The sequence below is a fragment of the Lygodium microphyllum genome, chromosome 8, assembly GCF_053477565.2.
Source record: "Lygodium microphyllum isolate KBCC chromosome 8, Lygodium_microphyllum_v1.1.10, whole genome shotgun sequence".
NCBI classification, from domain to species: domain Eukaryota; kingdom Viridiplantae; phylum Streptophyta; class Polypodiopsida; order Schizaeales; family Lygodiaceae; genus Lygodium; species Lygodium microphyllum.
Window position 1 is genome coordinate 93,629,977 of NC_141142.1, and position 27,262 is coordinate 93,657,238.

A 27,262-nucleotide genomic window follows, 5' to 3' on the forward strand; every position below is an offset into this window, starting at 1 on the left:
GCTTTATGAGTGGATCTCCTTCCATAAATGGTTGTTCCATTGTAGATTACTACATGTGAATCATTTGTAACAATATTAGAAACTAACTCTTTGGTATTTTTTGGTAGATCAGTGGAATTGCCTGGCTCATACTTGAAACAGAATGTTGATCCACCACTAGTATACTTGTTACATTGTCTTCCTTTATTTAGATAAAAGGTAGAGGAGTGGGCAATAATGCTATTAAACTTTGCTTCCCCATGTTCCAACTCGTTCTTTGTAGGATTTCCATGTCCTTTACAATATTGAAAATCATTGTTTTACAATTTGGTAATATTTTGATTGACCAAGCTAGAATTTCATACACTTGACCTTGAAAATTGACCTTTGAAGCTCAATGAGGATCTCTATTTGAAAGAAAGGCTGATGCATTTGTTTCTTTTGCCTAGTATACAATTTCCTCTTATAATGGATCCAATGATAAGTTTTTTACTTACCAAAGAGAAGAGCTCTTTTACAAAGTTTTAGGGCTTTGTGTAGTTCTTTCTAATGACCCCACTTTGGTTGCCTCAACAAACCATATTCATCTATGGGTGCATCATAATCAAAATTTGTTGCTATGATTGAATGGTCCACCAACTAAATGCCCCAAGTTGGTTCCACCATGATACATGTGGTAGTTTTGATATGTTGTCCCTTTCAGGAATAACCGTGCCACAACAAATGCAATGTCTTGTATGAGTCAATGAGGTTGAAAAAGTCCACAATTTGGGCTTTGGGAAGTTTGGTTAAGGTATCATAGTAAAATCCATTGTATGTGCTGATAACTACAAGAGGGGCATCTTTTTGTCGGCACATCACCCATAGCACTTTTGTGTCAAGGCCAACAACCATTCTTGCTGTGCCCAATGCATATGTCACTTTTACCAGAGTTAAAAAAAAAGGCTTCCAAGCCTCCCTTGAGTCTTCAAATAATGTTGTTTTTCCAAATGTACTTGCTTTTGATTCAATGTAATGTGTCCTAACCAAAACATGCTTTGAAGATAAACTTTGTGCTTAATCATACATGATTTTGAAGAAGTGCAAAGACAAAATCAATGCTATGTAATTACACAAGTGATATAGCACACACGAAAAAATAAATGCATTAACAATTGTTGTGCCTAGCTTGACTATAAGTGCATGTGCATCATGCAAGATGCAAACATAATTCTTTGATTAATTAGAATCCTTAACCTCACGCCTCATTGCTTAGTGAAGAAAACTAGTTGTACTGCTCTCCACCCATCCAAATCTCACAAACACTCGGGAAATAATGGTTCTCATGATGTTGACCAAGGTACCACCACCATCTAGTGGTGCCATTAGCAACATTGTAGTTGTTCTTCCTAATCCTATTCATATATCTATAGGTATGGCACAACCACCCTTGATACCCCCTCAAACAATTCAAATTCTAGCTTGTACAGTGGCTTTACCCACTTAGGATACCTACTATCTATTTGTATAGCAGAAGTCCAAACAAAGATGTTGTCATGGATTTTCAGGTAAACTAGAAACCCTTAGTAAAACATCTTGTATATAGGATTTGTTATGCTTAGTTGTTTGTATGAATGTTTATCTTGTTGCTTTCTAGGAAAATGTTTTCTTGGACAAATTGGAGGTAGACTTTGATTTTTGTTGGACATCTCAAAATAGGTATATCTTCTTATCAATATCCTTGCACATCACTAGAACAATGGGTTCACAAGTATTTCACATTTCACTTTTTGTTAGATACACTACACTCGAGGGTCATCTCCTAATTTTCTTCAATTATTTTCATGCCATGGTTGGGTTCATGCGCTTATTGTGTTGAGCACTACTATGGAATGATACCTGCTACAACTATATGTAGTAAAACTTAGATGCACACACACACACACACACACTTGAGCAAGCACCCTTTATTGTGCATGCATAGGTCTTCACATGCATGAGAGTTGGGACATTCATCACCAAATTAGGAGCTTTAAATTGAGAGGGAAAGGAGGTTGGGTGAGTTTGAGGGTCATGAAGGACTCCTTTAGTCACATGAGATGGGCTTAGGGAGAACCATTAAAGGTGCTTATCTCCTTGTATACTGCAACTTGGCAACAATATTCTTTGCCATTCTTCACATTACTCTCATTGGATTAGCCTATGCTCATGTTCTTGTCTTAATAGCTCTTTCTCCAATTTTAAGTGAAGAGTCATACACTCAAGAATCGAGTCTTATGCTTTACGAGAATTCTAAAGTGTACCATCAAATACACCACTTGTCGGGACCTAAAATGGGCCTGACAATGGCTTTCTCACTCTAAGCTCACTACCAAACCTCGCACAACCAACCCCCACGACCCCATGGCCCTGAGTGATCGACTAAAACTAGAAGAACTCTCTCTAAACACTAATATATTGCATTATAGTTCAATTAATTAATTGGCTACTCCAAACTCCAAGTAGGAGTACCCAACATAAGGTGTCTAACACACCGCATAAATGTGACATAAGGTCCTCCCCGATTGATTACCGTGGCCTCTAATCACGAGCGTATTGACCCTGTTATGGATTGGCCCATCGCTCTCTCATCTTTTTGCACGTGTAGAGTAATGCTTGCATGCTTAAAGTGGATGAAAGGTATACAAGAATTATTAATGAAAAAGACAAAGTGAAATTGCAACAAACAATCTTTCAATATTTGCTCATGAATATGCTCTAACAATATGCGGTGTTATTACACAAACCCAAGGGCACTCACTATCCCAACTCATGCTACCATTGAGTAAAAAAATAACACAAGAACAAGCTATACATGATATGCATCAAATTTTGATCTATTTCAATAATATCTATGAGAATTTCAATCATATGACATTGGGCCACCTTGGGCTACCAAATACCATATTTATATAGAAAAATCCTTGTTTTTTGATATTTAGAGTATACATATGAGATATTTTTATATTTTTTATTTTTAAAGATTATTCTTAGTATACTATTAATTATTGGTAAATTTGTACTATTCTTTACTAATGTTTTCTAATATTTGACTATTTATTTTATAAAAATAGAAAATAGAAAATATAAACTAATGAAAATTAAGTTCAAGCCTTTCTTTATTCGCCACTAGAATTGTTTTTCATTTTGATTTCTTTTGCTATGAAAATTAAATCACTTACGCTTAGACCACTTAAAAGCTATAGGTGCCATGCAAAATCGAAGGATGCTGATGCTTGAGATAATTGCTAACATGCTTGAAAAATCCTCCACTAACTCAAGCAACGTACCATGAATATTATTTTTCATGCCACTCACTTCTTCCTCTCTCACTCCCATCCCCCTTCCCTCATAGATACATGCTTTATGTGTGTAAGAAGGGAGGAGAGAGAAAGACTAGAATGTAGATGAGAAATAAATATTGAAAAACCAGCATTCTTATTTATTTGATTCATCACACGAGAGTGGTATTATCGTGTAAAGGAGAGAGAGTAGGCTCCAAGCATGTGATCAAAAGTGTCAGATGGTGAAGATTCATGAGGAGAAGAACAAGAAATCAAGTGCCATAATTTTATTCTTTTCTTTGGTATACATTTTTTCTCCTTCTTCCTCTCTTTAAACAATTAGGTATATTAGAAATTGCACCCCTTTGAGGCCTACCCAAGTACCCCTTAAAATTGGTCATGCCCAATTGATTTTGGAGCCTTTTTTGTCCTCGGCTACCCTCTTCATGTTCCTCCATAAATGAAGGTCTCTTAGCATGTAATTCCACCTCAAACCCATGGAATTAATGTCTAAATGATGGTTGGATGCTTCTTCCTTGTTTGTGTATTGGACTTTACACTCTGCTCCACCTTTAGCTTTAAAATGACCTACATCGTGTGCCTCAAATACTCAGCACAAACGACCACTTTGAAGCTTTAAATATTCTTCCACTAAAAATGCCTTATATGTCCACAAAAAATGCTATAGAATTCCACAAATGCATCTTAAAATATATATTTCACATCTCTTCTCTTTGCTGCAATATTTTAGCATTCAATTGTGTTTTCCCTAGTCCCTCAATCTCTAATTCTTTCTACCATATAAATGCAACAATCACGTAATAATTGTCCTGAGAATGCACTACTAGAACACCATTCCTACTTGAATCCTTAGTTTTCAACATTTTCTCAAGTTTTATCACAATATTTGCACAAGCTAATGCTTTATACATACCATCTATATGTTCAACATTAATAATCCACATGTCTCCCTTAATTCCTTCATTTATTGCTTGGCAGCTCTAGGATCTTTATAACCCTTTGAAAAGAAATAGAACTATCAGTAAAAAGTTCAACAAAATTGGAAGAAAAAACACCATTGCTAAGAGGGGAGAATTGATCCCACCCTGTACCATTGTTGTCCTATAAGAGAGTGGTACCTACTAAAAATCCAAATATTTCATAGGTAGAGGGGCATCTAGTAATGTATCTTTGTTCCTAGGATGATTTACACATAGTGTCATAAATTGAACTACTCTAATTCCATCTCTACTATGAACTCCTGCATAGCTGGAGCCATTATCCATCACCTTTGTCTCCATTCAAGTCTTTGTAATAAATGGATGACTCAATATAACATCATAAGAGAAAATTTTCTACACAAAAAAAATGAAAACCTTCATGTGCATTGCTTATAGATAACTTGATATTCGGGCATGCAACATAAAGTTCCTATTGAAGTCTGGTTGTTAGCTGTCATCCATTAACCATGTTCTCATGTCAATTGGCCACATTTCACTTTCATTAGACTTTGTGTACAATAACATTAATCTTTGACCCATGGTCAAGGAAGGAAATACATGGAGTAGCCATCTCACCTATTTTGATCACTTTCTCAGGTGGTAGTATGGGTCCAATGAGGACTAGAAAAGTGATAGTGATAAACCAGGATAGGTGAATTGTAATCTACATGTCACACTAGCTGAGTTCTCTTTACAACATTCAGACATACTATAGCATTCTCTCCATGAGCCTTAGCTTCACTCTCATTGAACAACTCCTCAATCTCGATACCTTGTCATTTAGCACTCTACACCACTTGCCTCTTCCTCTTTATGGTATTTATGATCTCCTCATGGAATTCTTCTTAACTATTCCTAAGATTTTACCTAGAGTGAACTCTAGTTTATTGTTCAAAATCCAATTTTCAAGCACTCTCTTGAGGTCAGTAGCATTCTGATATCTATAAAGAAATTATAGCCAGGTTGTTTCTTGGGTCACGCATCCTGCTTCTTCTCTTTTCTCTGTGTATCATCATAACTTGATCAGAACTTGGTCTAGGAGGGAGAGCAATAGACTCACCCCCTCTAAACTTCTTAGACATACTAGGAGCATCATCATCCCACCTTTTCTTCTCCTCAACAAGTACCTTAGTCCTTGCTAGGTATGCATAGATAGAGTAAGTATCTAGCATTAGTGCATCCCATCCAATGAATTTTTTAATGCTTTGCCTTGCACTAGATAGCTCTCATTTTTCCCTTGTGTGCTGTGTCTAAAGCAAAAGTACATAGTTTTGACTTACTCTATGGTCTCTTCCCAATTTGCATACCATAGAAATAAGTATAACCTCTGGCCACATAATAATTTTGTGTAATCATGTCCTCAAGTGTCTATTTCATTACTTTTTTACCAAAGTTTGGAGTCATATGCATACCAGTCTTTGTTAAGTAGATTTAACATTTAGGCCCCAAAACACCAAGTTCTTTCTCCTAGCATCTTTGAAAAAATAACAATCCTTGCACTGATCTTCATGATTGTTGCCCCAAATACATCTCCTAACATATTCCCTTCTAGGAGACACCTATGAAGGACCTCTCTTTTAGGCATTGTAGATGGCCTTGCAATTCTAGAAACAACAAGATTTAGGTCTCTTAAACTTTAATTACCTCATCCATACTATCATTCTTGAGTGGCAAAGACATAGAATGTGGTGGCATAGCTATAGGCATTGGCTACAAGCTATAGATCTAGTACTACTAGCATAATTAGGAGAGCTTTTGGAAGAAAGATTGGAGCCTATGGGTCTAAAGACCAACTAGTAGGATGCAAAGGACGTAATCACTACTTTGGTGAAGCAAGAGATATGAAAGTCTAGACTATGGAATGGTATGGTTTCTCCTGTTTCTGTGCCTTGTACTATTCCAGCTATGGCTCTTGTCTCTATGCCTACATTGTCTAAGGCCACTTGTCTTGCAACATCCATCTCATTAAACCTCAACTCAAAATCTCATAGTAGCTCTGTGGACACCAAGCCATTGTTTGGCTTATGTATCTACTCGCAGAAACTACATCTTGTATCTAGCATAATATCTTCTAGGAAGCACTCTTTTTTCAAGGATTTTTTGAAGGTAAGCCAAGATGGACTTGACAAGGCATAAAGCTTGTTGATGTGCGGCTTTAGGAAAGAAGTCACTAGCCACACAAAATATCAGCTCACATATGCACTAGCACAACAAAGAACTCCACTTCAATTCATAAAGTTTCAGATAGCTTGAGACATTGTGTCCTTCAAAGTGTTTCCTTTGATTTTCCATTGCTTCCATAGCCTTGGTAGCCCCAATGTCATACTATGCATTGGCTTATAGTTGAAATTGGTTAAAAATATATTGCAAATGGTGTTGTTGTTGTTGTTGTTGTTGTTGTTGTTGTTGCATCATGTGGTCATTAAGAGTCCATAGAAGCCGCTTCAACTCATCACTAGAATTTGGTAAACTTGCTTATAGAGGCAGTTCTCCCATCTTGCTCACAATGTGGACGTAGCTTTCACATTGGGTTCACTAGAGATGTCAAAGGGAAATCCCATCGAGCCACAAATTTGTAGGGAAAAGAAGTAACAAGATAGAACATGGAAAGCTATATACTCCAAGCAAGAGTCTCTATGGCGACATTGAAGTGAAACTCTCCATGAATAAATCATTGTGTTTAAGATTTTATAGTAGTCAAAGCACCTTTAAGCCAAAGCATAATCATCAACATACCATCCCTAATTCAAGTCCTTCAATATGTTTCCCAAAATTAGGAAATTCCATCTTCATTAGAATAAGAAGGAAATAATAATTTCCATAATCAACTTCTTATGAAGTGTATGATCATCCAATTGATGTAGGATTTTCATATTCATCATCACATGAATTCAATGAAAGGTTCAAAAGCTTTGAAACATATATGAATGTAAGGTTGTTGACTTTTGGCAAGCCTGTTCACATTCTATAAGAGGTGTTCCCTTCATCCATTAATAGGCATCAAAAGACCCATTGAGTTTGTTCAAGGTTTCGTTTGTAGATTGGGCAATGGTGGAGTGGGAAGTCATGCAACAACTTTGAGAACTTTGATTAGGTCTCCTTATCACCAGTGTAGTCAACATGCATAAGTCTCTGTTCTCCAAGTTCTTGAATTAAGGCTTCAAATTCTTCTTTCACACATGATGCCATTGAAAAATATGCATAGTGCAAAGGTTTCCTAATCTTGTTGACTTGTCTAGTTTGGTTTGATCATATGAAGCATAGTCTTTAGCAAAAGAGGTGTCAGCTTGCCATGCAACTGCAGTTACCATCATGACATTATGAGCTTCATGCTACACATATAAATTTCCACTATGGATATCATGGAGCTTGTTGTCAAATGACCAAGTATCCATAAGGACAACCGTGTACACCTCATAGAATCCATCATCTAGTCTTCTGATAAAAACTTTCACTTTCTCAACATCTTGGTCCCATCCTGAGGCTAATAGAATGGTGTGCTCGATGATCTGAGGGATAGTGACACTAGTGGAAATGGGGAACAAATTCAAGAGGGGCATGGAAGGCACGGCCTCCATGTAGAGGCACTTCTCTTCGAGCTTACACTCCTTTTTGGTCACCCTCTACCTCCAAAGAGCTAGCTTCTTCTCCAGCTTTTGCAACTTGTTGGCAAGGATGGCCCAAACGGAGGAAGCCCTTTAGTTCCTCTGAGTCCTCTCAAAGATCCCCCCTCTTCCCAAAAAAAAAAAAGTATTAGGCGTCCTTCCATTTTCTTGATTGTAGTCTACCTTATCCCCTGCAACCTCCCTTAGATGACACATTTGGATGGCAGTGGAGTGCTTTCATGGCCACTTCTTTTTCTCATCGAGCTACCATCAATCCTTTTTTCCCCCCCATTACCCTTGATGCCCTCTCCTCTCTATGCAAAAGCTAGCCTAAAAGCATGGTTGCATGTAAAGCATGCTTTTTCTCCTCTCTCTCTCACAAAGGTTTATGGTTGATTTCCCTTTATATACACAACTAATATAAAAAATCCCAAATTTGTTCATACATTTTCTTATGTTTCCCAAGGCAAATAAATATCAATGTATTTTCCTTCATACTAGCATATGTTTCCCAAGATAATTACCAAATCCAAAGGTCTCATGGGATCCCTTTCTTACGGAATGATAAAAACACTCCTTTCTATCACCCTCACATTCCCTTCATCCATGCACAAATATACCAAAAAGCATTGGGAAATTTCCCATCTCCTGACCTTATTCATCTACTAGATAGAACACAAAGCAAATATTAAGATTTTGTGCAAGATCTCATGCTAAAACAAAAACAAACATGTAGAAGTGATGTTGATCTTATTCAAACTAGTCAATTGACAAACATCCTTATTTTGAGGTTTTGAGAGTGAATGAAAAGTGTCATGACATCCACCCCCTCTAAACTTTCTCATCTGCTCTATGGACCACAACTATGTAGCCATCCAGATCAAACACCAATATGACCACCCAATCAAATATATGCATAGTCAATCTCCCACCTGGATCATAAATAAAAATCATTATCATTCTCAACAAAACATGAAAATCCCAATCGCTTCTACCCAGATCATAAGGCAGTATAAGTGGATGGCCTCCCAATCTTCAAACCCCCCACAACCAAGTCCATGAACTCAAAAGGTCATGTGGGGTGGAATGATAAACTACAACCCCATTGCAACATCTTGTATCTAGGAATGTTCCTTGCATAAACCATTCCTCCCAACTTTATCCTAGCATCACACGCATCTTGTTTCACTTTTTTATCCATAGTATTGTACTTATTGTCAATTGTGTCCTCTCTGTACTCCTTTGAAAAACTTGATTCTTGATGTATATGTGTAGTATACAACTCTATTGACTAATAATAATCAACCCTTTGCTCTTTGGACTATATAAAAATAGCCCTATACTATCTTTATGGAATTAAATAAGTAGTACACTTTGTTGGTTGATGTGCAATAGCCCTCAAGAATGCTAATGGGTTGAAAATGATCGTCTATGTCCTCTCTTTGGTGAAATATTTCAGCACTCAAGTTTATTTGCAATAATCCCTAGTCTTTGACTCTTTCTACTAGTGCTTAAATGTGGCAACCACACAATGCATGCCCAAGGAATGTAGTAATACAATACCAGAAGTACTCAAATCCTTAGTTTTTAGCATTTTCTCAAATTTTCTCATAGTATTCGCACAAGTCAATGCTTCATACATACCATCTATATGCTTAACATCATGCAATCCACATGTCTCCCTTAATTCCTTCATTTTCTTACATATGTACTACTTGGCAACTGTAGGCATCTCTATAACCCTCTGAAAAGAAACATAACTATGAGTAAATAGTTTGACAAAACTGGAAAAGAAAACACCATTTCTAGGAGGTGAGAATTGATTCCACCCCATACCACCATCGTCTTGTAGGAAAGTGGTACCTAGTGAAAATCCAAATCTTTCATATGTAGAGGGGTATCCCATACAATAACTTTGTTCCTATGATGATTTACACACACTATCATAAATTTAAGTGCTCTCATCCCATCTTTGCTAATATATGAACTTGTGCATAGGCTAAGCCATCATCGATCACCTTGTCTCCATTCATACCTCTGTTATAAATGGCTGACTCAATATAACATCATAAGAGCAAGTGTCTTGCACAAAGAAATGAAAATATTAATGTACATCACCTATAAATATAATAATATTTGGGCATGCGACACAAAGTTCCCATGTAGCATTGTTTGCAGCTCTCATTTGCCAACCATGTTCCATGTTAGCTAGCCACTTCTCACTCTCATTATACTTTGTGTACAATAACATTAATCTTTGACCCATGGTCAAGCAAAGAAATACATGGAGTAGCCATCTCACATATTTTCCACTATCTCAATGGTTGCATGAGCCCAATGAGGTCTAAAAAAGTGACTGCAATAAACTAGGATAGGTGAATCATCATCTACATAATACAATGACTGAGAACTTTTCATAACATTTGGACATACTATAGCGTTCTCTCCATGAGCCTCATATTCACTCTCGTCAAACAACTCCTCAATCTAGATTTATCAATAAATATGATAGCCCCTTTCTCTTTATGATATTTATGATCCATGAAATTCCCTCTTAGATATCCCTAAGAGTTTGCATATAGTGAAATCCACTTTATTATTCAAACTTTGTTCTTCAAGCACTCACTTGAGGTTAGTAGTATTCTCAATATTTGAAAAGAAATTATAGCTAGGCTATTTCTTGGGTTGCACATCCTACTTCTTCTCTTTTCATTTTGTATTGTCCATAATGTGCTCAAAAAATGGTCTAAGAGGGAAAACAATAGACTCACCCCCTCTGGTATTCTTCGACGTACTAGGAGCTTTATCGTCCAACCTTTTCTTCTCCTCAAAAAGTTCCTCAGTCCCTTAGGTCTTTGCCAAGTATGCATAGATAGAGTAAGTATCCATTGGTGCATCCCATCCAATCTCTTTTCTTATGCTTTGCCTTACACTAGATAGCTTTGACTGCATCATTTTTTCATTGTGTACTATATCTAATACAAAAGTCTATAGTTTTTACTTACTCTATGGTTCCTTCTCAATTCTCATAACATAGGTAGAACCATCAACTCTAGCCACATAAGAGGTCCATGCAATGATGTCCTCAAGAGTCAATTTCGTTCCTCCTTTACTAAAGTTAGGAGTCATAAGCATACTGGTCTCTATCAAGAAAACTTGTGGTACCTTTGAAAAGATCACAATCCTTGCACTAATGTCCATGATTGTCACACCAAATACATCTCCTAACATATTTTCTTCTAGGAGGTGCTTGTGAAGGATGTGCTCTTTTAGTTGTAGTAGCCTTGCAATTCTAGAAACATCAAGCTTTAAGTCTCTTAAACCTTTAATTACCTCATCCATAACATTGTTCGTGAGTGACATAGCTGTAGAAGTTGGTGGCATAGGCTTAGGCATAGACATATAGATAGGGGCAGGTATAGGAGAAGAAGTAGGCATGACATGTATGGACATAGAACTAGGAGCCAGAATTGGAATAGTAGAAGGCATAGAAATAGGAGGAATCATAGGAGAAACCATACCATTTAGCAGTCTAGACTTCCACATCTGTTGCTTCACCACACTAGTGACTACATCCTTTGCACTCGACTAGTCAGTCTTAAGATCCATAGGCTCCAACTTGTCTTCCAAGAGCTCTTCTAATTGCACTTTTAGTTTTGAATCTGTAGCTTGTAGGAAGAATTTCACCTTCTCAAGCTCTATGGTCACTTAATATGTAGCATCTATCTCATTAAACTTTGATTCAAACTCTTGTAGTAGCTTTATCACCACCAAGCCCTTATTTGGCTTATGTATCCACTTTTGGAAACTCCATCTTGTATCCATCCCAATATCTTCTAAGAAGTACTCATGCTTTAAGGCTTTCTTGAAGGCAAACCAAGATGGAATCAAGGCATAAAGCTCGTTGTGATGCATGGCTTTAGGGAAGAAGTCACTAGCCGCACAAAATACTGGCTCATCATATGCATTGGAACACTAAAGAACTCCATCTTCGATTCATAAAGTTTTAGATAGCTTAAGACATTGCATCCTTCAAAGAGTTTCCTCTGATTTCTGGGTGCTTCCATAGCCTTGGTAGTTGCAACCTCATACTGCACATTGGATTGTAGCTACATTTGTTGCACCATCTACTATTGATAGTGTTGTTGTTGTTGTTGTTACATGTAGGCATTAAAATTCTACAAAAGTTGCTTCAACTTATCATTGCAAATGTGGTAAACTTGCTGATAGAGGCAGTTCTGCCATCTTGTTGAAAATGTGGGCATGGCTTTCAAATCGAGTTCACTAGCAATGTTGAAGGGCAATCATGCCAAGCCACAAATCCATATGGAAAAGAAATAAGAAAAATAGAAGATGGAAAGCTATTTGCTCCAAGCAAGTGTCCCTGTGTAATTTAAAGCTCAAGAGTGACATTGAAGTGAAAATCTACACAAATAAATCATTGTGTTTGAGACTTTGTAGCAGTCAAACAACCTTCAAGCCAAGGCATAATCATCAGCATACAATTCCTATTCCAAGTTCAATATCTTGGTCCCACCTGTGGCTAATGGAGTGGTGTACCCAACCTTAGGCCTCCCTCTAGATGTGCTTACCCAACCTTAGGCCTCCCTCTAGATGTGCTTCTCTCCGAGCTTACACTCCCTCTCCTTCTCTCCGAGCTTACACTCCCTCTCCTTGTCTTTGGTCACCCTCTCTCTCCAGAGAGCCAACTTCTTCTCTAGCTTGTGCAACTTGTTGGCAAGGATGGTCCAAATGGTAGGATACTTGAGTTAGGCTAGGAAGCCCTTCAGCTACTCCATGTTCTCTTGGAAACCCCCCTCTCCTCCCAATAGCATGCATGCCTCTGCTCATTTTTCTCGATTGAATTATCCCTTGTAACCTCCCTTAGATGACAAGTTTGGATGGTAGTGGAGTGCTTTCATGTCCATTTCTTTTTCTCGCCAAGTTCCATCAATTCTCTTTTTCCCCACTATTCTTGATCCCCTCTCCTCCCCATGCAAAAGGTAGCCTAAAAACATGGTTGCATGTAATAAAGCATGCTTCCTCTCCTCCCCTCTCTCATGCCACAAAGGTTTATGATTGATCTCTCTTCATTTAAATGTTGAAGTGTCCTCCTTGCCCAAGAGTAGAAGATCATGCCCATCAATGCCATCATGAGCAACCTCAACACATCATGAAATTAGACGCAACTCATCTAAAACCCCTCAACTTTGTTCACACATGCTCTTATGTTTCCCAAGGTAAACAAGTATCACATAATTTTCCTTAATATCAGCATGTGTTTCCCAAGGTAATTGCCAAATCCAAAGGTCTCATGACATTTTTTTCTTATTAGATAGAACATAAAGAAAACATTAAGAGTATGTACAAGCCCTCATGCTGAACAAAACCAAACCTGTAGAAGTGATGTTGATCTGATTCTATCCACTCAATTGACAAACATCCTTATTTAGATGTTTTTTAAGAGTGAATGTGTAGTGCCATTACATCCACCCCCTCCAAACTTGCTCATCCACCGGATGGGCCACAATTATATAGCTACCTAGATCAAACACCAATATGATCACCCAACCAAATATATGCATAGTCAACCTCCCATTAGGATCATAAAGCAAAATCACTAGCATTCTCAAGAACAGATGACAATCCTAATCCCTTCTACCTAGATCATAAGGCACTATAAGTGGATGATATCTCTCCATCATCAAACCCTCCACAACTGGTGCGCAGATCGGACGCAGGTAGCTCACGTAGTGAATTCCCAAAGGTCCCCAAGAACAAAGCACTCTACTTTTTAGCACAAAAACCAATGTAAAAACAAGCACGACATGAGACAAGAGACAAATTGGGTTGAATCTCCCCCATGCCTTGTGTGAGCGCTTCACAAAGCATGTATTTAATGTATATTTCCAATCTTTTTGCTCAAAAATAGCCCAATTACAAAAATATGACAAGCTTTTAGCTTTTTGAGTTTGCTTTCTACCAAAAATAGGAAAATAAAGCTAATGGACGGTGCCCAAAGAGTCTGGCACGCCCAATCTCAATGTCCAAATAAAAATAACATATCCAGGCACATAAGCGCATACAAAATAATAATAAATAATCGATGTCTCTATAGACATAATCAAAATATAGGTGTGGCGCCTATCAAAATATAGTCCAAAGGTCGAAAACCCGCTAGACTCCAATGCTTTCCTCCGCCACTGCTGCTATCTCTACACATCAACTGAAGCATTCACAATCGTTAGTAAAATAACACAATTAAACCGACAAAAGTGAATACCTAGCAGTCTTCAGCTACATAAATAAATCAACTGGTTAGAAATAAATCCTAACCTTAATTTATTACGAGTGCGCACTCTAAACTCATAAACGTTTATTAATTTAATATGCATTTTGCGGAATCACCCATGTACACACTAAATTAATGAAACGCCCGAAAAGGACAGGCGTCCCCATCAACTTCTCGCACAAAGAATCCTCTTTGCGTATGAGCCCCGGTCATCTAAGTTTACGGAATCCACCGTAAAACCTCACGGAATCCACCGTGGAATATGCCTCCTGGCATCATACCCCCGGGGTGGGATAGCAATTGACCTCAATTGCTATTAGCTCAATGTGGAGCTAACAGAGTGGGGAAAGCATTTAGGTCTCTAGCGTGCATCCATTGTGCTTCTTCTACAGGATGGTTCTTAAATTTCACGAGATATCTAGAGTACCTTCGGCCAGTTCTAGTGGTCATGTAATCAGTGTCTATGATGGCTTCTGGTTCAAGTATTTCAGTCTCTTCTTCTAGTAAAGGTGGGTTTTCATAGACAGGGTGGATAGGTAATTGTCCTCTAAATGGTCTCAATAAACTAATATGAAAGGTATTATGAATTTTCCAATGAGATGGCAGTTCTAACTTGAATGCATTGTCATTAATCTTATGAATGATTCTAAATGGTCCGTAGAATCTAGGGGCTAATAAGGAATGGAATAGTAACACACAGTCTCTTTTCAAAGAACATGAATCCATCATTATATGACAATGAATCAACAGGAATGAAGTTATTTTGAATTAATTTTTGCCAATCAGAATGAAAAGTAATATCCTGGTGATATGTGTCTTTCATAGCAATCAAATAATCAAAAGATATGATAGAAATGTTATGAATTGCAGGTCTTCTACTTAATGCATCGGCAACTACATTTTCTTTTCCAGGTTGGTATTGAATGATAGGATGGAAACTTTGAATGAATGAAGCCCATTTGATATGGCGGTCAGAAATTTGGGGTTGGCTAAGTAGATGTCTAATGCTTTGCTGGTCAGTCTTTATCATGAATTCTGAACCCATTAAATAATGCTTCCATTGTTTCAATGCTTGGACAACTGCTAAGAGTTCCTTGTCATAAGTGGAATATTTAAGCTCAGAGGGTTTCAGCTTAGAACTAGAATATGCTATTGGATGGTTGTCTTGCATTAGCACAGCTCCTATTCCTGATCCGCTAGCATCAGTCACAACTAAAAATAATGGTCTATTAAAGTCAGGCAATTGTAGGACAGGGGCATTGGTCAATGCACGTTTAAGTAAATCAAAGGATTTCTGCTGGTTTTCAGTCCATTGATAAACAATACCTTTCTTAAGAAGTTTGGTCAGTGGTAAAGCAAGTAATGAGAAATTACGTACAAACTTCCTATAGAAACTAGCAAGACCAAGGAATGAGCATAATTCATGTACATTTTTAGGAATAGGCCAATGCAATATTGCATCAATTTTCTTAGGATCAACTTTTATTCCTTCTTCTGATAGAATATGACCTAGATATTCTATTTCTATCTTAAAGAATTCACTCTTGTCAGGGTTTGCAAACAATTGATTTTCTTTCAGTAATTGAAAAACTAATGTTAAATGTTCATAATGCTCTTTTTCACTTTGACTGAACATTAAAATATCATCAAAGAAAACAATCACACAATATTGATATTTTAGAAAAATACGGTTCATCATTCTACTGAAAGTAGCAGGTGCATTAGTTAATCCGAATGGCATAACTAAGAATTCGTAATGGCCAAACTGTGTCCTGAATGCAGTCTTAAATATGTCGGATCTATCTAACCTCACCTGATGATATCCAGATTTAAGGTCAATTTTACTAAATATAGAAGATCCTTGCAGTTTGTCCATAAGGTCGTCAACTCTAGGTATAGGATACCTATTCTTTACAGTGATCTTGTTTAATGCTCGGTAGTCAATACACATCCGATAAGTATTATTCTTTTTCTTGACTAGGAGCACAGGTGCACCGAATGGAGAACTGCTAGGTCGAATTAAACCTCTATTTAGTAATTCTTCTACTTGAGTCTGGATTTCTTTTTGCTCTATTTGATTGTGCCTATATGGGGCTTTGCAAGATGGTTGTGTGCCAGGTATTAGGTCAATCTTATGGTCTTCTGGACGTGATGGAGGTAAACCTGGTGGTAGGTCTTCTGCAAAACAATCCTTAAAATATGCAAGAAATTCCTTATGTCTAGGGTGCATATGATGTTCCTTTGCATGCAATTCATTCACCCAAATGAGATATGATTTAGTATTCTTGCGTAGTGCACGTTTTTCTTGAGTATGCGAAAGTAGTGGAAACATATGAGATGCATGCATACCAAATAATGTAATAGATTTTCCTTGAAAATTTATATTCATTGTGTGTGTGGAATAATCTATATTGGGATTATGTTGGTGTCTCCATGGCATTCCTAGAATAATGTCGCTAGATTGTAATGGGACAACTAAGAAATTTCTTCTTTCAATATATGGACCAATTTGAATTTCTAAATCTTGAACTTCTTGTGTGCCATTGTACCTAGTGCCTAAAAATGCAGCTTTTATGCGATAATGCGTAGGTACTGTATGCAATTTCAATTCCTTTACCAATTTTGCTGAAATAAAGTCATGGGTACTATCGTCATCATGCAATATAATTCTTTCTTTTCCATGCACCATACATTTCATAGTCAACAATGAATGTGAGGTAGGCATACCTGGTAAAGTGTCGGAAGTAGTAGTAGGATCATCTTCTTCTTCAGTGAAATCCGGCATATCCTCATGCTCTTCTTCGTCCATAGCTCCAAGGTAGTTGATATGTGCTGATGGCTTCTTTGAATGACAATTTGCTGCGAGATGGCCTGGCTGGTGACACTTGTAACATACGATAGGCTTGGCTTTGGTCACATTATTTGCAATGGCTGGGAGTCTGGGTATATTTGGATTTGCTTGTTGGATAGGCTTAGGATTTGGATTGACAGTGGATGGTAATGCAGGTGGTTTAGGCCAATTCTTGCGGAAAGATGGTGATGAAAAACGACCTGGATTAAACCTTCTGAAATTTGAATTGAATTGTTTAGATCCATAATTACCGTTTGCTTGGAATGACTGTGGTCGTCGATCTCTTCCACGTAACTTATCTTCAGTGTCGTGAGCTAAGGAGATGGCATCTTCAAGGGTAGCAGGCTTGAACATATTCACCTCAGCGTAGTAATGTCCAAGAAGTCCAGACATGTACTTCCGCTTATGGGTCGTCTCTGGTACGTCTTCAAGCATGCGTAGCTGTAGGAGTGCATTCCAAAAACGCTCTGTATACTGTGGAATAGGCTCACGGTCACGGTGTTGGAGTAAATCCCATTGCTTGATTGCCTTCTCATGAAATTGCGGTGGAAGAAAATTTTGCATGAACTTCTTCTTGAAATCTTCCCATGTAGCAGGACATTCTATACTCTTGCGGACGACAGTCCACCAAAGTGATGCTCTATCTATCAGATGATTAGTAACACACTTGATTTTATCTTTCTCAGGATAAGTTTCCTCATGGAAATAGTCATCAAACTGGCTAATGAATGATAAAACAGTCTTTCCTTCTCTTATGCCATTGAAAGTGCGAAACTTGAAACTTCGTTTACTTATCTTGGATTCCTTGCGAATGGTTTGTGCTTCAAGAGTGGCGTCGATGGTACGGCGAATCAGATCTTCAGCTTGAGGTTCTTCTTTATCAGTGGACGCTCCTTGTAGCTTTGTCAATTGCGCTTGCAAGGCTTGCCTAGCTCTTCGCTCTTCGTCCAATTGTAACATGATAAGATCCAGCTTTTGTTCCATGGTAGGCTCGGGTAGGTCGTCTTCAGCCATAGGATCATCCATAAGTGGGGTAGTCATCCTGTAAAACTCAACAAACCTTTCTCACTCAAAATCAGTTAGCGGGATGAGCGTAGCTCAAATTTGGGGTTACAAGGCTATGTATTTTTGGGTATTTTCTTCTTCAATTTTCAGAAATTCTGAAATATTTCTGTCTTCGTTTGCTGAAAGTACTTCAACGAACTTGCAGATAGGTAAAACAGCTTGCTGCGAACAACTTTCCAGTTCAGAGTTTTTGCAAACGAACAAGTCTTCTAGGAGTTTCGAGCGTTAGTCAGTTCTGATTTAGTCTGACTTGCAGAGTTGCAGACTTAACAAACTTGCAGGGTTGTTGACTTGCTGGACTTAGCCGATTTGCAGAACTAGCAGGACTTGTTTAGAGTCGACTTGCGAAACTTGACTTCTGGAGTGCGAGACCCGGAGTTTGCAGACTTCTCTGCCTTCACTGACTTGCAGAGTATAGTAGGACTTAAGCTTAATAAATTAAGCTTAAGCTTCATAAGCTTAAGAAGAAAAAGAAGGCGACGTTTTCTGATCGTGGGGGGGGGGCCGTTTTGTACTGCGCGGAAATTTCGGGGGCTCTCTTGTTGATCACGATGAGAATTTTGAAGCAAATAAGCTTCTCTAATACCCTTAAGCTTTATAATTAAGCTTTTGATTAATAGGATTAAGAGCTTTTCTCACAGTTTCTTCACGACTTGTATGTGAGGATGTAGGAGTGGTCCTCCGCCGACAGAGCCTGGTCCTTCGCAATCTGACACTGGAAATAGGGGTTCTTGATCGCCAGAAGTCTGCCTGTATCGACGGTTCGCGACGAGATTGACTGTAGAGGCCGTTTGTTCCTGGAGCTCCGCCTTCGCCCGAGATTGGTAGCGATTGGAAGCCCTTGATCTCTGCTCCGCTCTGATACCACTGGTGCGCAGATCGGACGCAGGTAGCTCACGTAGTGAATTCCCAAAGGTCCCCAAGAACAAAGCACTCTACTTTTTAGCACAAAAACCAATGTAAAAACAAGCACGACATGAGACAAGAGACAAATTGGGTTGAATCTCCCCCATGCCTTGTGTGAGCGCTTCACAAAGCATGTATTTAATGTATATTTCCAATCTTTTTGCTCAAAAATAGCCCAATTACAAAAATATGACAAGCTTTTAGCTTTTTGAGTTTGCTTTCTACCAAAAATAGGAAAATAAAGCTAATGGACGGTGCCCAAAGAGTCTGGCACACCCAATCTCAATGTCCAAATAAAAATAACATATCCAGGCGCATAAGCGCATACAAAATAATAATAAATAATCGATGTCTCTATAGACATAATCAAAATATAGGCGTGGCGCCTATCAAAATATAGTCCAAAGGTCGAAAACCCGCTAGACTCCAATGCTTTCCTCCGCCACTGCTACTATCTCTACACATCAGCTGAAGCATTCACAATCGTTAGTAAAATAACACAATTAAACCGACAAAAGTGAATACCTAGCAGTCTTCAGCTACATAAATAAATCAACTGGTTAGAAATAAATCCTAACCTTAATTTATTACGAGTGCGCACTCTAAACTCATAAACGTTTATTAATTTAATATGCATTTTGCGGAATCACCCGCTATGGAATCACCCATGTACACACTAAATTAATGAAACGCCCGAAAAGGACAGGCGTCCCCATCAACTTCTCGCACAAAGAATCCTCTTTGCGTATGAGCCCCGGTCATCTAAGTTTACGGAATCCACCGTAAAACCTCACGGAATCCACCGTGGAATATGCCTCCTGGCATCAACAACCAAGTCCATGAACTCAAAAGGTCTTCCAGGGTTGAATGGTAAATTGAAATCCTATTGCAACATCTTATATCTAGCAATGTTCCATGCATAAATCATTTCTCCCAACTTTATTCTAGCATCACATGCATCTTATTTCACTTTTTAATCCATATTTTTGTACTTAGTGTCAACCATAGAATCATTCTACACCTTTGAAAAACTTGACTCTTCTTGCATATGCGTAGTACACAACTGTATTGGTTGAAAATAATCAGCTTTTTTCTCTTTGAACTATATAAAAATAACCCTACACTCTACTTGCTGACTTAAATCAAGAGTATATTATGTTGAACACATGCCAGGGAAGGTACCAATACAATACCAGAACTAATAAAATCCTTAGTTTTCAACATTTTCTCCCTGTCACTATATTTGCACAAGTCAATGCTTCATACATACTATCTATATGCTCAACATCATGCAATCCACTTGTCTCCCTTAATTCCTTCATTTTCTTACATATGTATTGCTTGTGCAAGATCTAGGCATGTTTGTAACCCTCTGAAAAGAAGCATAAGTACTAGTAAAAAGTCTGACAAAACTGAAACAAAAAAAATCAGGTAAAAACAAATCCCACATTATACCATTGTCATCCTATATGACAGAGGTATTTAGTGAAAATCGAAATCTTTCACAAGTAGAGGGGCATTTCATAAAGTATCTCTATTCCTAGGATGACTTATACACATTGTCATAAATTGAAGTGCTCTCATTTCATCTTTGCTATATGAACTCATGCATAAGGGGAGCCATGGGATGCTTTCAATCCTCATAACCTAATGGTTGCTCCACGTACAGATCTTCTTGTGCAATTTACCATGAAAAAATGCATTCTTTACATCAATTTCTTGCAAAATCCAACCTTTGTTGGTTATTGCCAAAGAAATCACACATCTAATAGTGACCATCCTAGCTGTTGGAATGAAAGTCTCTTCATAATCTATGCCATACGTTTGAGCATAGCCTTTTTCCAACTAGCCTAGCCTTATATTTGCTAATAGAACCATTTGCATTATGCCTAATTTTTTAGATCCACTATAGTAAATAGCTTTCTTGCCCTTCTTCAACTAGCCTAGCCTTATACTAGCTAATAGAACCATTTGCATTATGCCTAATTGTTTAGATCCACTTATAGTAAATAGCTTTCTTGCCCTTAGGAAATGGTACTAGATCCCAAGTCTTATTGGCCTCTAATGCATTGATCTCCTCATCCATTTCTGCATCCGAATGAGCATGATCAACAACATCTTCAAAAAAAGTGGGCTTAGTATCCTGAACCACCTTTACCATATAAGCATAATGGTGAGCTATATAACCTTCAAAACCAAATCTTCTCACAAGGTATTTGACCTTGCTAGACTTGCATACTATTGGATCACTTAGTGGAGCCTTTACATTACCATGTGCTCTTTGTACACCTAGTGTCTTCATTGAAGGAATATCAAACTCATCATTACGATAAAAATTAGGGGACAATTTTAACCTAAAGACTATTTTTTGGAGGATATCTTGGCCATTAGGGTAAATTTTAATGGTTAAAACTCAAAAAATAGCCTTATATGCAAAAAATTACATATTTTGGCTCAAAATTCACCTAAAAATAGCTTAAAACTAGGGTTTTCTCATAACATTTACCTAGTTTTCTAAACTCTTTACCATTGATTAACCAAACATTTGCCCACCTATCTACAAACTAAAAATCATGGGGATCCCTTAATTTTTACCTTGCTCATCATCCAAACTCTTTAAAAAACTGGATTCTCCATTAAATCCCAAATGACTAGTCTTTTGTCTTTGCCTGCAATACTTATAGATGCACCTAAAGATGTGGGGCTACTCCTCAGTCTCCTAGAGACCAAGGGCTAACTATAGATGTAGTGCTAGATGATGTTCATGGTCCAATAAGGCTTAATTGTAATTCTTGCTTTTTTGTTTCTGCATAACTATCATTATTATCATCACCATATAATGCATCACCACTAGATGCATACCAATTACTTATCTCATAAAAAATAACATCCCTACTCTCTCTCAGCTCACCTGTGAGATAGTGTTATAACAATGATACATTTTTTATCTAAAGAATATCCAATGAAAATACATTTTTAAAGCCTTTGGATCAAGCTTCTTTCATAGCTCATTTGGCACATGAACATATGCCATACAACCAAACACTTTCAAGCATGACATATCGAGCTTCTTGCCTGCAAAGCATTCTTCAAGGGTCATTCCATGAACTACAGCTATGATTATTCTATTCATAATGTAGACAACTCTATGAAAAACTCTAGACAAAATATTTTGGCAAATTCCTTTCAACCATTAATACCTATGCAACTTCTACAATCTGACAAATTTATCTTCTTGCAACCCAATTTTATTGTGGGGTATACTTGCAAATAAACTAGTATCTCTTTATTCCATGAGACCTAAAGAAGTTAGAGAGGTACTCTCCCTCTCCATCTGACCTCAAGCGCTTAACTTTCAAGCTTGTTTTTGTTTCAACACTAGCCTTGAAAGTCTTGAAGTGCTTAAATACATCAATCTTTTCCTTCATGAAATACACCCACAACTTTCTTGAACAATCATCAATAAACATGATAAAATATTTGCTACCAAGAGATATATTTTGTGTAGACCCCCAAAACATCTATGTGCATAACATCAAGTATATTCTTGCTCACATCTCTATCATGTGAAAAAGGTTGTCTTGCTTACTTAACAAATTGATATGCTTTACACACTTTTATGAAATTTTGGAACTTCAAAAGCAAGCAACCCTCTAACCAACCCTTTGGATTACATTAATTTTAGCCTTGCACATTTGCATGTCCAATAGGTTTGTGCCATATTTCAATGTCTACAGCCACTTCTTTGCCTTTAGTATACATTGTAGCCTTCTTAGCAGTAATTCCAATATATAAAGTAAACATGACCAAATCTACTTTCTTTTGCAATCAACTTACATGTATCATTAAATCTTCTACAAAATAGCCTTTTGTATTAAATTATACTTGTAGCCCTTGCTCTACCATCTGAGCAATAGACACTAAATTCTTTGTGGGTAGATGGCATGTGTAATACATTACTCTTCTGACCATTATGCAAAGATAAGAAAACCTTTTCAATTTATAAAATTGGGTGGCATGAATCATCACCATCTCCACATAACTTGGATATTTAAAATCTTTCATCTCTCCAAATTATTCAATATGGATGGTCATATGATTAGATACACCTAAATCAATAGACCATACATCATGTGTCCCCTTTCTTGTAATAGCATTCATCATATGTTGCATAACAAACAAATGCTCATTTTTATCTTCATTTTGTCATGAAGATAATGCATAGTTTTCTTGCTACAATTGACCATTGAGGATATCATTCTCCTTAAAATAATATTCGGCTATACTATGAATTTTTTTACCACAATAATGACAAAACATATAAGAATCGCTAAAATCTCTATTTTTCCATTCACAACTTTCTCTACAGCTCTCCCTGTCTCTAAATTTTCATGGCCTCTTGAAACTTGTATTTCACCAAACTGTTGATTTAACTTGTTTTGCTAGTTATCACCAGCACATTCCATACCACAATCTCTTGAAGAAGATCTACCATGTCTCCTTCTTGAACTTGAGTAAAATGCTTGGACTAGTTCACCACTTCAAAAATCATATAAGCTGCTTGTGAAATTTTTGCATTTTTGATATATCATATAGTATCATCAATGATTACAGATAGCCAATATATCACCTTTTTGTATTTTACATTCCATTCTTTTCATGGCATTAAATTTTTTATAGTGGCCAAATAATTTAGCTATAGCTCTCATTTTCTTTACCTAAAACAAACTCATAGAGGCCTTTTTCAATAAGAAAGTTTGTCACATGAAACTTATATGATGGGTAGTTGTTCTTGTTCAACTTTTTAATGATGGGGTTTCCACTATTGTATGCCATTATGACATGCAAGGTAGTTTGCAATCTTATGAGTCTAAAACAAGGCCTGAAACAATCTCAGATGAAATGGAAAAGTTTAAATAGCTTATCTGTAAAATATACAATGCTATGCTTGCATACAAATCTCACAAAAATCTGAGATTTTTGCTCTGCCCTGCTTCTCGTGCCTCCATAGGCACTATCCAAGAGAAAGAGTGAAACAATGGAAGAGCTTCTTATCCATTTCTTGCTTGCTCAAATCCTTGGTTTTTTTTCTTCACTTCAGCCTTCAAAATCAACCTCTCTCAATGGTGTTTCTCTAATACCATGTAATGAATTGCGTGGTGGGGGGACTTGCTTGAGCTGCTATGCCAAGCACATGCTATACACATAAGAGAAAGCTCACACAAGAATACAAGAAGAGATATATAGGGAAAAATGTTTTCTTGTCGGTTTCTTCTTCTCTTGTAGCCAACTATGGATTTTATATTAGTTTGATCTGGTGCCAAAGCATAAGATGAGAGGGCCAAAAAGTATCTTTCTCTAGAAGAAGAGAAACCAAGATTGTAACAAAAAATTCTAATTGTTGTTATCTTCTCCAAAAGCATCACCTTGTAGGCATTATAATGTAGCCCATAGAAACCAAGTAGCCTTGCAAGTGCTTAATACATAGTATAGGCCATGTTTCTTCCTCTGAGAAGATGGTATGGAATACTAAGAAAATATGAGGATCAATCCTTACCAAGTAATGGCCAAGTGCAACAACTTTCAATGAACTACCACCAGCTCTCGACCCTTTCCCCCATCCCAAGAAATTATCAAAATCTTCAATCTCCAACTACAAAAAAGATGAAAGTTGAAATCAAAAAAATTGATGTATCTTACAAAATTGGAGATAATAGTACCAGTTGATTTTCATCATGCTCTAGCTTAGTTGGATTCCATATATTAATTGATGATGATATCTCATTGGTATCTTGCAATTCTTTAACATACTCCAATTGCTCTCTTCCAAAATTAAAAATTCCAAGTCATCTTGAAGATGGTTGAGCTCCTCATTAGTAATCCCAAAATCTTTCTTAGTATCCTTTGCCCTGTTGAAACAAAGAGAAAGGGCATTCCCTACATCAATAAACTTGTCATCTACATTTTAAGTGTCCAGTTAAGTATCTCTTCTTTCGATTCATTTTTGATATCAACTATGCCATTTGTAGCACCAAAATCCTTTGCAATGGTTGCTAAAAAATAATCCTCCCCTGAGATTAAAGAGCATTTGGATGTTTGATAGTAGTATGTATTCCTTGTTCTTAATAGGAGAAGTTGGAAAAGAAGGAACAATATAGAAAGAAGTGGAGTTAAATACAATATCTACATTTACATGGCTTTCTTCAATAATGGTCTCAACTTTGAATTAGAAAATATCTAGTTTTTTAGCAATATATGCTTCTTGCTGAGAGTCCAAACATTCCTATGCATCCTTGTCATTTGCCACCTCATCCAAAAGGCAGAAGCTAGAATATTTTGCTACCTCCAATAGTTGTTCATAAGATCTGATAGGATATTTAGCAAGAGTATATATATGAATACAATTGCTTTTTACATAACCTTGCATTTCCTAGAATGAGTAGAACAAAACACATTTGGTGTGCAAAACTTGTTAAGAGAATGAGATCCACATTTCCTTGTGAACAGTGACTTCTGTGAAGGTGAGGTCCCAATTAGGTATATGAACATATTCCTTTGTAACCTTTTCAACCACATGTAATGTAGACTTTCAAACTCAACAAATTGCTCCTTTTTTTTTTGTAAGAATTCATTTACCTTGCTTGGAGGTTTCTTAGGCATCTCCACACTTTTTATTAAGGAAGGAGAAGAAGTAAAGGGGATTTCAGGGGAAAAGGTAGCACAAACTAAACCCCTTGACCTTGAAGACAATCTTCTTCTTTTCCTCTTTGGTCTGTCCACATTTGGGGAGCCTTGTATATCTTTTGCATCAGATATCGGAGGGTCCATGATATGGCGTGAGAAGAAGAACCTAACCACACGAAAAATGTGTGCCTAACAAACTTGCATACCTAACAAACTACACTCACTTTGATAATCATTCCAACAACAAATGAAAGGAAAAATCACATAAAATAACAGAAGGGACTCAAAAATAGCATCAAAAGCCTAGAACAATCAAAGTACAAGATTCGATAGAAAAGCAAACAAAATCCTTGTCACTTGTATTTATACAAAACTGAGGTGCCTTGCCACATGAATGGATGTGGCAAAGCCTAGCCAATTATATAATGCCATGTGTCATAGGCCACACCAAGTATATAACATGGACCCTAGCTTACGTGGCTCATTTTAGTCATCTAGCAATGGAGAAGCTCCCTAATTATCCATGATATGGCCCGAGGAAGACCCCTTCATGTAGCTTTGCATTCCTTGTCTCTCGTGTTGCATCAACTCATCCTTTGCGGACATTCATTGGCACCTCCATGATATGGAGTGAGGAGGACCCCCTGCGGAGATTTCTCTTTGTTGCTCTCACGCCATATCAACTCTTGCATGATACGACATGAAAAGGACCCTGCGGAGATTAGGATTTTCCATCCTCATGCCATGTTAGCTCCTCCATGATATAGTGTGAAAACAACCTTGCGGAGATTAGGCTTTGCCATCCTCATGCCATATTAGGCCGTCTACAATATAGCACAAAAAGAACCCTATGGAGATTTGGCTTTGCTGCTCTCGTGTCATATCGACTTATCCTCTGCACATTATATCAACAATACCTCCAACAAATAGTTTTTGATTGCTCTTCTTGTCATTTTCTATTTGGCAATGATGGCAAGGACAAAGAAGACATCAAGGAAAGTTTATCTAGAGAGCAAGGATAGTGGACAAGAGGCAAGGCCATTAGAGGTTTCATAAGGTATCCCTCCCGAGATCCCTTTGAAAGACTAGTCTAAATAATCAAATGCTTTTTTCAAATATAATTTTACAAATACCACCTCCTCATTAGAGTGAGAACATGCATGTTTCTATCAGGTGATTGAGGACTAGTCCTACCATAGATCATGATAGACATTGTTGTTGTCATGCAAGCTGGGTAAAGTGATTCTCTAAAACCAACATCAATTTGTTCATTAATTAGGATGTTAACAAGATAGTAATAAAGTCTAAAATTGAGTGTAAGGATTGTGAAAGTGATACGCTAAAAGTTATTATATTGTCTTGAACATGCACATCAATTTTGACCTTGCCATGCAATCAAAGCCTATGATCTTGCTGGACTGTCCTCTCCTCCAACTACAAAGGTTCCAACCTCCCCTAGAGCATATGATAAGCCAATAGATCAAGCTAGGCCCTTTTCTACTCAAGGAAGTGAGCCATCCAAGACAAGGAGAAAAAGAAGGTCTAGGTTTTACTATATGCATAAGTGTTTTAGTGAG